The sequence below is a fragment of the Rattus norvegicus genome, chromosome 1 (genome assembly GCF_021556685.1).
Source record: "Rattus norvegicus strain SHRSP/BbbUtx chromosome 1, alternate assembly SHRSP_T2T, whole genome shotgun sequence".
NCBI lineage: Eukaryota > Metazoa > Chordata > Mammalia > Rodentia > Muridae > Rattus > Rattus norvegicus.
The window spans coordinates 159,109,819-159,121,242 of NC_141534.1; the positions used below are offsets into that span (position 1 = coordinate 159,109,819).

The window sequence follows — 11,424 nt, forward strand, 5'->3', positions numbered from 1 at the left end:
CTAGACCTTGTCCACACTCGGAGTAAGAGAAAGGAAGCGTATATAGAAGACCACATTCCATTTCTAAGTGATTCCATTTCTATGAACCCTGTCAAATAGGCAAGTCCACTGAGGAAGACTGCAAAGAGTGACTGCTTTTTAACAATTGATTTTTTTTAACAAAAAACTGCTTTTGGCTAAATAGATGGCTCAGTGGTTAAGAACATTGACTGCTCTTGCAGAAGACCAGGCTCAATTTTCAGTGCCCACAGGGCAACTCACAACTGTCTGTAACGCTACTTCCAGGGTATCTGACACCCTCATACAGACATACATGCAGGCAAAGAACCATTTAATGTTTATTTTGAAAGTTATTTTTAAAAAGTTTCTTTTTCATTCCTTATATAACAGGATGGGGCACACATGCCATACTGCATGTGCAGAGGTCAGAGGACAACTTTGTGGAGTTGATTCTCTCCTTCCACCTTACCTGGGTTCTAGGGATGGGACTAGGGTTAGTCGTGCCTATGAAGCCAGCACCTTTACCCTAGTCTAGGCTGAAAATTGTCCTCTTAACAATTTCAAAGCTCATCATATGGTAACATATAACATATCCCCAAGGTTAATGTACTCACAATAGTAATAAATTTTTTTAAAAAAAATTAGTTATCTCTGAGGTTAAAAAATAGAACAATGTCTGTGGCTTTTTAGCACAATAAAATTCTATAATTCTTATTTTTTTTAAAGGTACTAGTCTGAAAATGTGCCCAAGAAGGTGGATTTCAATTGCAAATTTAAGACAATAAGGGGAAAGGAGAAATTGTGTTTCTTATCATAGGCAATAGATAAACTTTTGATTCTTTCACGTCCTGGAATATTAGCGATAGTACATGAATGAGTATTCATTGCACCTTTATTCGCAATAGCCTAACAGAAATAATCATGTGCATTTTTTAAAAATATGGAACATCTAAACACTGCCCCCACTTACCTACACACACCAATCCTCCTTGTATATCCACCCATGGGGCAGTACTTTGAGGGACCTCTGACAATGGATATGATGATCCCCATGCATGCCCAAGCTCCTTTTTCTCCCCTTCATGAAAAAAAGCCATCTCTCAACTTTGCTTCAACCCTGGAGGAGCACACACTGACTGCTCCATACTCCAGACAATAGGCCCAAGACGAGGCCCAGGCAGGAGTTGGACCATTGAAGCATAAGGTTCTAGAGTCCTGGGTGTCCATAGGTCTAGAAGGCTATTCACCTGTGTGGAGGTCATTGAGAGAGAAAAGCAAAAATGAGACTCTCAAAATTGTGAAGCACAGCAGACCCAGGGAGCTCAAAGCTATAGGAGGTACCACATTTAATTAGCCATAGCCCATTGCTTGCAGGATCTTGCAATCTCAGCAGTACGACTTGGACTCTCAGCATTTTGTCCCTATGCAAACCAGTGAACTTAGTGCGGTCTCACTGAGTGGCCGATTTTATAGGCTGGCTTAGGAGGCAGAACAGCAGACATAAGCATTAACAGCTGCTCAATAATGCTTCCAGTTGTGCTCCATTAAAGACCCCTGAGGAGAATTCTGAAAGCCAGACCCCATGTGACTGTGGGTCATTACAGCAATTTTATTTCTGGAAGGAGCTGTGTCACTTCTGCCACTACTCAAGTCATCAGCCTCTCACCCTCTCTCACTCCCTGGGTAAAGTAGCTGAGACTGACTTTCTATGGAGCACTGTTCCTCTCAGCTTCTTGCTTTTCTGTGAGCTCTCTTTTTATTTACTGACTGTCTTTGGAGCTGAAGCTTTCTTTCAACAAATACCAATCATGAAATTGTGTGTTAAAAGTAGCCATAGTTGGCTAATGCACTGTTCAGCCCAAGTCCTGAAGTGCATGGGCAATGCTCCAGACACCCAGATCCCTCTCTCAGACAAACACATTTGCAAAGTCAATGATCCAAAGGCAGATTGGTGTCGTTATGTTATTATCAAGATCACTATTCATCATAGTATCTCCCCAAACTTTCTTTACATCCCGAACTTACATGGATAGAACATCATTTCTTTGACGTTATGAATTTTCGGTACTGATATCTACAGTAACCCTTCTTCATTTGTTATACTACATTTTATAAAGGTATTTCATTTTATCTCTTCTGTTGTGCCTTGTCTAGTTTTACAATCAGACATTAATGCATTAAGTGATCTCCTTCTGTACTAGTTACCTTTCTGTTGCTATGATAAACATTGTGATAAACCAAAGCTACTTAGAGAAGAAAGGGTTTATTTCAGCTTATGGTTCCAGAGACAGCATGACGGCAAGCATCAGGTTTGGCCCCAGAAGCAGAAAGCTGAAAGTTCACAAGTATAAAGCAGAGAGACAGACAGACACACAGAGACAGACACAGAGACAGCAAGAGAGAGAGAGACAGAGAGACAGAGACAGAGAGAGAGAGGCAGAGAGAGAAACAGAGAGAGAGAGAGAACTTTAAACTCTCAAAACACTCCTCTAGTGCCATACTTCTTCCAAGCCACCCCTAAATCTCTCCAAACAGCACCACCAAGTGGGGACCAAGGGTTTAAATGCCCAAGACTATGGGGGACATTTCTCTCTCAAACCACCATATCTACATTATAAAATGTAATATTATAGAATAAAACAATGGAACTACATGCATGCAGTCCCAGCAATCATAAAGCTAAGACAAGTGGATCATGAGTTCTGTGCTAATCTAGGATATTTATGTCCCAGGCCATGTTACACAGACAGAATCTGTCTCAAAAGACAAAAAGGCAAATGAATGAATGAACAAATTAATAAATACATACATGCATATACAAATAAATTTTAATGCTATAAATTTCATATTATTAATTTATTTAAACATCAAAATATAATTTTGTAGTCTTCTGTTTCTTATACCCCACTTATTTCATAATTAAGCACCTCCTTTTGAAGGTCTTTTATAGGGGGGTCTATGGCTGTTAAATTTTCTCAGACTTTGAGTATTTTCTCTCAGTAACCAATGGAAATTTTACTATAAGAATAATTCTTTAAGCACTTAAAAGATATTTATCCCCATCTCCTATGTCTTCATTATTTTACTATTAGAAATCTATGGAAATTTTGTTTTCCTTCCAGTTGTACCTTACATTAAACCTAGATTTTTCTGTCTGTTTTTCTTTCTCTTGTGCTTTCTCTGTCTTCCTTTAAGTGCTGTGTTGCCATGAATGACCTTGAATTTTTGATCCTCTAGCCTCTATCTCCCAACTACTTGGATTGCCAACTACAGGCATGCGTCACCAGGCCAGACCCTTGGGCCTGGCTGTAGGAAGCAGATGACTGTGAACATTCCTTTGAAGGCTGTAGCATATCTCTGGCCCCTTTCTCCCATGTTCGTTCTGCTTCTTGAGCCTTGTGATATGAGACCTCTTCCCCACAAAATGCCCCTTATCATAATGTTCTGCCTCACTGTGACCCAGGAACACTGGAACCAAATGAATGACTACAGACCGAATCTTCTGAGATGGTGACCTAGAGCAGCTTTCTTTCTTTAAGTTGATCCACTTACGTGTTTTGTTACAGCACCAAAAAGTGAACGAAAGCATTTAAACACATGGATAGACCATTAAGCTATGACAATCAATATTGTCAGCACAAAGAAAGCAATGGAGTCATTGAGAATGAATCATTTCCCAAAACTCACAGCTGTACAATTCAAAAGTATATATTCAGTATTTTAAATGCCCAATGATCTGGGTACACAGACACTGCAATGTGTTTCTTTAGGTGTTTCACAGGTAACAGTGCATGTCTATTCAGTAGGCGAACACATGATATTCAGAACCATTTGGATCAAAACTTGCTGTTATTGTTGACTTTATTCCTAGTTACATGAAGAAGTTCAGTCTTAAAAGACCTTCTATAGACAAATGGATTAAGAAAGAGGCTTTACTTTAGCCATGAGCATCAACTTTTGTCCCCTTGAGACTCGGTTTAGAGAACAGCAACATTACAGCACCCAGACATTCTATGACTCAAGAGCAATGTGTCAATAGCCTCATTTTACTTTTCATTGTCATGAGACTTACTTGGAGCCATTGATGAGAGAAGCCCCAGGGGGGAAAGCACATTGCAAATGTCCTCCCTAATTACGGACTGAATTTTATTATCACTTTCCTAGTGATAATGCAGAGTCTTAAGCGTTTTAATGAAAAGTCATTTGAGTTCTTTGTGCCATCTGTTTCTGGTACATTTCATTCCTGGGTCTTTGTGTCAAAAGGTGGGGGCTTCACTGCAAAGTGTTATCATCAGAATAGAAGTCAAGAGTGAGAACGCAACACAGACATGAGTGACCTGGAAATGAAAAACGGAGCAGGAAACCATGAATTAGATTTCTGAACACAGAATAAATGTGCTCTGAATAGCATATGAATGTAGGACTTCACTGTGTATTGATTCAGTTGCTCTGATTCTAAGGATGAGTATGTCCCTGGAGGCTCAATTATGTAGAGTATCTTACAGTAATGTTGTACTGGAACAATAGTCTATGCGTCATCTTCCCTGTTTATAGAAGTTGGAAGCTTGTCCTTCTAAATTACCATTTTAAACTTTCTTTTATCTACACCTTGGGACTGTGTCAAAAATAGCTAGGACTTATCAGGAGTTCAGACAAGCAAATCTATATTAATTAATCACGACTCCTTGTATTAGTATGGCAACTCAATGATTAAGAGGCCCCAGCAACAAACAGACCTCAGTGAGCTTGCAGTTACCATCATTAACAACAGGCCACCAAAGCAATTTTGAAAACTGTGCTTTTCAGGAGAGCTGTGACCGTTATATCAGTAGAGGGGTCAAGAAATATCAGAGGACCCCATGAGGGCAGACATTATGGAAGAGAAAAGAAAGTTATGAAGACTGAGGGAGTCTGTAGGAGCACCCAGGGGTCCAGGTGAATTGATTATATTGGTCTTCCTGTGGGGTTCATTTCCCCTTCAGGGCCTTCAATCCTTCCCCCCACCTCTTCCCTAACCTTGGGCCAATGTTTGGGTGTCTGCATCTGTTTCTGTACCTTCCATATGTATTTACATAATAGTTGGGCTAATTTATATTATTACCAACAGGGTACAGGTCGCCCCTTTGACTGTACTGAGTACCTTTGACCCTGCTGAACCCAGAGCCTCTCAGAGGACAGTTATGCTAGGCTTCTGTCATGCCTGTCCTTTGGGGTCTAGGTTATTTCACTCAAGATATTTTCTAGTTCTATCCATTTGCCTGCAAAATTCATGATATCTTTGTGTTAAGTTGCTGAATTCCATTAAGTATATGTACCATATTTTCTGTATCCATTCTTCAGTCAAGGGACATTGGGTTGTTTCTCTTTTCAAACTTGTAAAATTTGGTTGAAAAAGAAAAGCATGTGAGAAAGAAACAGAATCAACCAGTTATTTTTAAGAATATTATGTTCCAGACATAAAATGTTAAGCACCAAAGGATCTGTGTTAAGTGCTTGATAAGGTGCTAGAGGAGCTCAGAAGAGTCAAAGGGGCAACCCGCACCCTGTTGGTAATAATGTAAATTAGCCCAGCCACTATAGAAATAAGAATGGAAGTCTTCAAAATACTAAAACTAGAACCACCAAATGGTCCTGCTACACTATTCCTGGAAATATCCACCCAAGGAATCGAAGTCAGCACACAGTAGAGAGACACCTGCATGCTCACATTGTTGACAGAACTATTTATAACAGTCAAGCTGTAAAATCAACCTAGATGTCCACCACCAAATGAATGAATAGTGAAAATGTGGCCTGTACACACGGTAGAATATAATTTCCTTATAGAAGAATGAAATTATGACATTTACAAGGCAATGGATGGAACTAGAAAATCACCATGTCATACAAGATAAGCCAGCTACAGGAAGACAAACACTACATGTTTTCTTATATACAAATCTAGATTTTAAAGGCATGAAAGAAAAGGAACTATTTAGGAAGAAGAAAAGGACCAGTACAGAAGAGGATGAACAAGACAGGGTGATAGGGGATTGAATGATCAAAGTACATTTTATAAGAGAGAGAGAGAGAGATCATTTTTTTTAGTTTCTTTTTAATCTTTATTAACTTGAGTATTTCTTATTTACATTTCGATTATTATTCCCCTTCCCAGTTTCCGGGCCAACATCCCCCTAACCCCTACCCCTCCCCTTGTACATGGGTTTCCCCTCCCCATCCTCCCCCCATTACCGCCCTCACCCCAACAATCACATTCACTGGGGGTTCAGTCTTGGCAGGACCAAGGGCTTCCCCTTCCACTGGTGCTCTTACTAGGATATTCATTGCTACCTATGAGGTTGGACCCCAGGGTCAGTCCATGTATAGTCTTTGGGTAGTGGCTTAGTCCCTGGAAGCTCTGGTTAGTTGGCATTGTTGTTCAAATGGGGTCTCGAGCCCCTTCAAGCTCTTCCAGTCCTTTCTCTGATTCCTTCAATGAGGGTCCCGTTCTCAGTTCAGTGGTTTGCTGCTGGCATTCGCCTATGTATTTGCTGTATTCTGGGTGTGTCTCTCAGAAGAGATCTACATCCGGTTCCTGTCAGCCTGCACTTCTTTGCTTCATCCATCTTATCTAGTTTGGTGGCTGCATATGTCTGGGCCACATGTGGGGCAGGCTCTGAATGGGTGTTCCTTCTGTGTCTGTTTTAATCTTTGCCTCCCTATTCCCTCCCAAGGGTATTCTTGTTCCCCTTTTAAAGAAGGAGTGAAACATTCGCATTTTGGTCATCCTTCTTGAGTTTCATGTGTTCTGTGCATCTAGGGTAATTCAAGCATTTGGGCTAATATCCACTAATTAATGAGTGCATACCATGTGTGTTTTTCTGTGATTGGGTTACCTCACTCAGGATGATATTTTTCCAGGTCCAACCATTTGTCTATGAATTTCATAAAGTCGTTGTTTTTGATAGCTGAGTAATATTCCATTGTGTAGATGTACCACATTTTCTGTATCCATTCCTCTGTTGAAGGGCACCTGGGTTCTTTCTAGCTTCTGGCTATTATAAATAAGGCTGCTATGAACATAGTGGAGCACATGTCTTTGTTATATATTGGGGCATCTTTTGGGTATATGGCCAAGAGAGGTATACCTGGGTCCTCAGGTAATTCAATGTCTAATTTTCTGAGGAACCTCCAGACTGATTTCCAGAATGGTTGTACCAGTCTGCAATCCCACCAAAGAAACTAATCATCTTGGCAACAAAACAAAGAGAAGAAAAGCACACAAACATAATCTCACATCCAAATATGAATATAACAGGAATCAATAATCACTATTCCTTAATATCTCTCAATATCAATGGTCTCAACTCCCGAGTAAAAAGACATAGATTAACAAACTGGATATGCAATGAGGACCCTGCATTCTGCTGCCTACAGGAAACATACCTCAGAGTCAAAGACAGACACTACCTCAGAGTGAAAGGCTGGAAAACAACTTTCTAAGCAAATAGTCTGAAGAAGCAAGCTGGAGTAGCCATTCTAATATCGAATAAAATCGATTTTCAACTAAAAGTCATCAAAAAAGATAAGGAAAGACACTTCATATTCATCAAAGGAAAAATCCACCAAGATGAACTCTCAATCCTAAATGTCTATGCTCCAAATACAAGGGCACCTACATACGTAAAAGAAACCTGACTAAAGCTTAAAGGACACATTGCACCTCACACAATAATAGTAGGAGATTTCAACACCCCACTCTCATCAATGGACAGATCATGGAAACAGAAATTAAACAGAGATGTAGACAGACTAAGAGAAGTCATGAACCAAATGGACTTAACAGATATTTATAGAACATTCTATCCTAAAACAAAAGGATAAACCTTCTTCTCACCACCTCATGGTACTTTCTCCAAAATTGACCATATAATTGGTCATAAAACAGGCCTCAACAGATACAGAAAGATAGAAATAATCCCATGCATCCTATCAGACCACCACGGTCTAAAGCTAGTCTTCAACAACAATAAGGGAAGAATGCCCACATATACATGGAAGTTGAACAATTCTCTACTCAATGATAACCTGGTCAAGGAAGAAATAAAGAAATTAAAGACTTCTTAGAACTTAATGAAAATGAAGGTACAACATACCCAAACTTATGGGACACAATGAAAGCTGTGGTAAGAGGAAATCTCATAGCTCTGAGTGCCTGCAGAAAGAAACAGGAGACAGCATATATCGTCAGCTTGACAGCACACCTAAAAGCTCTAGAACAAAAAGAAGCAAATACACCCAGGAGGAATAGAAGGCAGGAAATAATCAAACTCAGAGCTGAAATTAACCAAGTAGAAGCAAAAAGGACCATAGAAAGAATCAACAGAACCAAAAGTTGGGTCTTTGAGAAAATCAACATGATAGATAAACCCTTAGCCAGACTAACAAGAGGACACAGAGAGTGTGTACAAATTAACAAAAGCAGAAATGAAAAGGGAGACATAACTACAGAATCAGAGGAAATTCAAAAAATCATCAGATCTTACTACAAAAGCCTATATTCAACAAAACTTGAAAATCTGCAGGAAATGGACAATTTCCTAGACAGTTACCAGGTACCGAAGTTAAATCAGGAACAGATAAACCAGTTAAACAACCCCATAACTCCTAACGAAATAGAAGCAGTCATTAAAGGTCTCCCAACCAAAAGGAGCCCAGGTCCAGACAGGTTCAGTGCAGAATTCTATCAAACCTTCATAGAAGACCTCACACCAATACTATCCAAACTATTCCACAAAATTGAAACAGATGGAGCACTAGCGAATTCCTTCTATGAAGCCACAATTACTCTTATACCTAAACCACCCAAAGATCCAACAAAGAAAGAGAACTTCAGACCAATTTCCCTTATGAATATCAACGCCAAAATAATAAAATTCTGGCAAACTGAATCCAAGAGCACATCAAAACAATCATCCTAGAGCGCTTGCCTAGCAAGTGCAAGGCCCTGGGTTCGGTCCCCAGCTCCGAAAAACAGAAAAGAAAAAAAAAAAAACAAAAATCAAAAAACAATCATCCACCATGATCAAGTAGGCTTCATTCCAGGCATACAGGGATGGTTTAATATACAGAAAACCATCAACGTGATCCATTATATAAACAAACTGAAAGAACAAAACCACATGATCATTTCATTAGATGCTGAGAAAGCATTTGACAAAATTCAACACCCCTTCATGATAAAAGTCCTGGAAAGAATAGGAAGTCATTATTTTTTTAAAAAAATTATTATGTGGCATGCGCAGAAACCTGAGATGGTGGTGGTAGCTGCCACTGGCCAGTTTATTCAGTGAACCAGTTTCTTCAGAAGACCAGTTTTCTCAGGATCCATCGGCGATAAAAGCAGCAAGGCTGGCTACCATATTCAAGATGTCCAGAGTACAGACTTAGCTAACAGAATCCTGTCTAGCAGTCCAGAAGAAATGTCTGGAGCCGAAGAGGGGAGGGAAACATCTTCAGGGATTGAAGTATAGGCCTCAGACCTCAGTTTGACCTTGACTGGGGACGATGCTAGACCCAACCACACTAACGAAGAAAGTCGTTGCACAGACACAGAGAGCTCAGGTGAAGAAAAGGACTCTGACAGAATGGAGGACACAGGCCATTATTCCATCAACGATGAAAACCGAGTTCACGGCCACTCGGATGAAGGGGAGAAGGAGGAGAAACCTCAGCACCACGTACAGTGCAAACGGGCCAGGGGTGAGCAGGACTCATCAGATGATGAGCGAGCCCTGAAAGACTGGGTATCTTCTGAGACAACAGCTTTACCCCGGCCTCGCTGGCAAGCCCTTCCTGCTCTTCGGGAGCGGGAATTGGGTTCAAGAGCCTGCTTCATGTATGAGGCTTGTGGAGCAAGAGGCTTTGTACTGTGTTTCCGCCTTCAGCATGGGCTTGAGAACCAAACAGGTTGTGTCAATACTTTGCACTTTAACCAGCGTGGCACCTGGCTTGGGTGCAGCAGCAGCCCGTACTGGACTTTGAGAGTGGCCACAAAAGTGATGTCTTCCAGCCCAAGTTCCTTCCTAACAGTGGTGACTCCACCCTGGCTATGTGTGCCCGGGATGGGCAGGTACGAGTCGCAGGACTGTCTGCTACACAGTGCTGCAAGAACACCAAGCATGTGGTCCAGCACAAGGGAGCATCCCACAAGTTGGCCCTAGAACCAGACTCTCCCTGCACGTTGCTGTTGGCTGGTGAAGATGCTGTTGTCTTCACCATTGAACTAAGACAAGACCGGCCAGCTTCAAAACTGGTGGTGACAAAAGAGAAGGAGAAGCAAGTGGGTCTGTATACAATCTACGTGAACCCTGCCAATACCCACCAGTGGGTGGACGAGATCAGCTGGTTAGGATTTATGACCAGAGGAAAACTGATGAGAATGAGAACAATGGAGTCCTGAAAAAGTTCTGTCCTCACCCCTTGGTGAACAGTGAGTCCAAAGCAAACATCACCTGCCTTGTGTACAGCCACGACGACGGCACGGAGCTCCTGGCCAGTTACAATGATGAAGACATTTACCTTTTCAATTTTCTCACAGAGATGGGGCCCAGAATATTAAGAGATATAAAGGTCATAGAAATAATGGTACAGTAAAAGGTGTCAATTTCTTTGGCCCCAAGAGTGAGTTTGTGGTGAGCGGTAGTAACTGCGGTCACATCTTCCTCTGGGAGAAGTCATCTTGCCAGATCATTTAGTTGATGGGGACAAGGGAAGTGTGGTAAACTGTCTTGAGTCCCATCCTCACCTACCTGTTTTGGCAACCAGTGACCTGGACCATGATGTGAAGATCTGGGCACCGACAGCCGAAGATAGCTCAGTTAACCACTGAGCTAACAGGGTTAAAGGAAGTGATCAAGAAGAACAAGCGAGAGCGGGATGAAGACAGCTTGCATCACACTAACCTGTTTGATAGTCACATACTGTGGTTCCTTATGCATCACCTGAGTGAGACAGAGACGCCATCATCGGCGCTGGCGAGAATCTGGGGTTGGGGCCACAGATGTGGACTCTGATGAATCTCCCAGCTCCTCAGACACATCCAACGAGGAGGAGGGCCCTGACCCGGTGTAGTGCATGTCATCCTGAGGCCCCAAACTTGGGAGGGATAGACTGTGGCTGCTGACCCGCTCCTGCTTGGGCCGCTCTTTTTCAGTCCCAGGCCCTTAAATTCAACAGAAATGCACTTTGGACTTTTTGTTTAAATAAAAGAAAGATATCTGAGGAGGACAGAGCACAGGAGGTTGAGCCAGCAGAGAACCCCTAGAAGTGAGAGATGAGACGAGCCCTGAATGAGGTTCCCAGGAAGGTGCGAAGGGCTCAGACAAATGGGCCTCTCCCTGAAGCCTTTTGTCAGCTGGCTTCTTTTTCTTATTTTTCTTTTTT

The 11,424-nt window shown here is 41.6% G+C and overlaps 1 pseudogene; it reads left to right on the top strand.

Moving 5' to 3' along the window:
- The first annotated feature begins 9,461 nt into the window (after nt 1-9,461).
- On the top strand, nt 9,462-11,127 carry Dcaf8-ps1 (DDB1- and CUL4-associated factor 8, pseudogene 1; annotated as a pseudogene).
- Nucleotides 11,128-11,424: the final 297 nt, after the last annotated feature.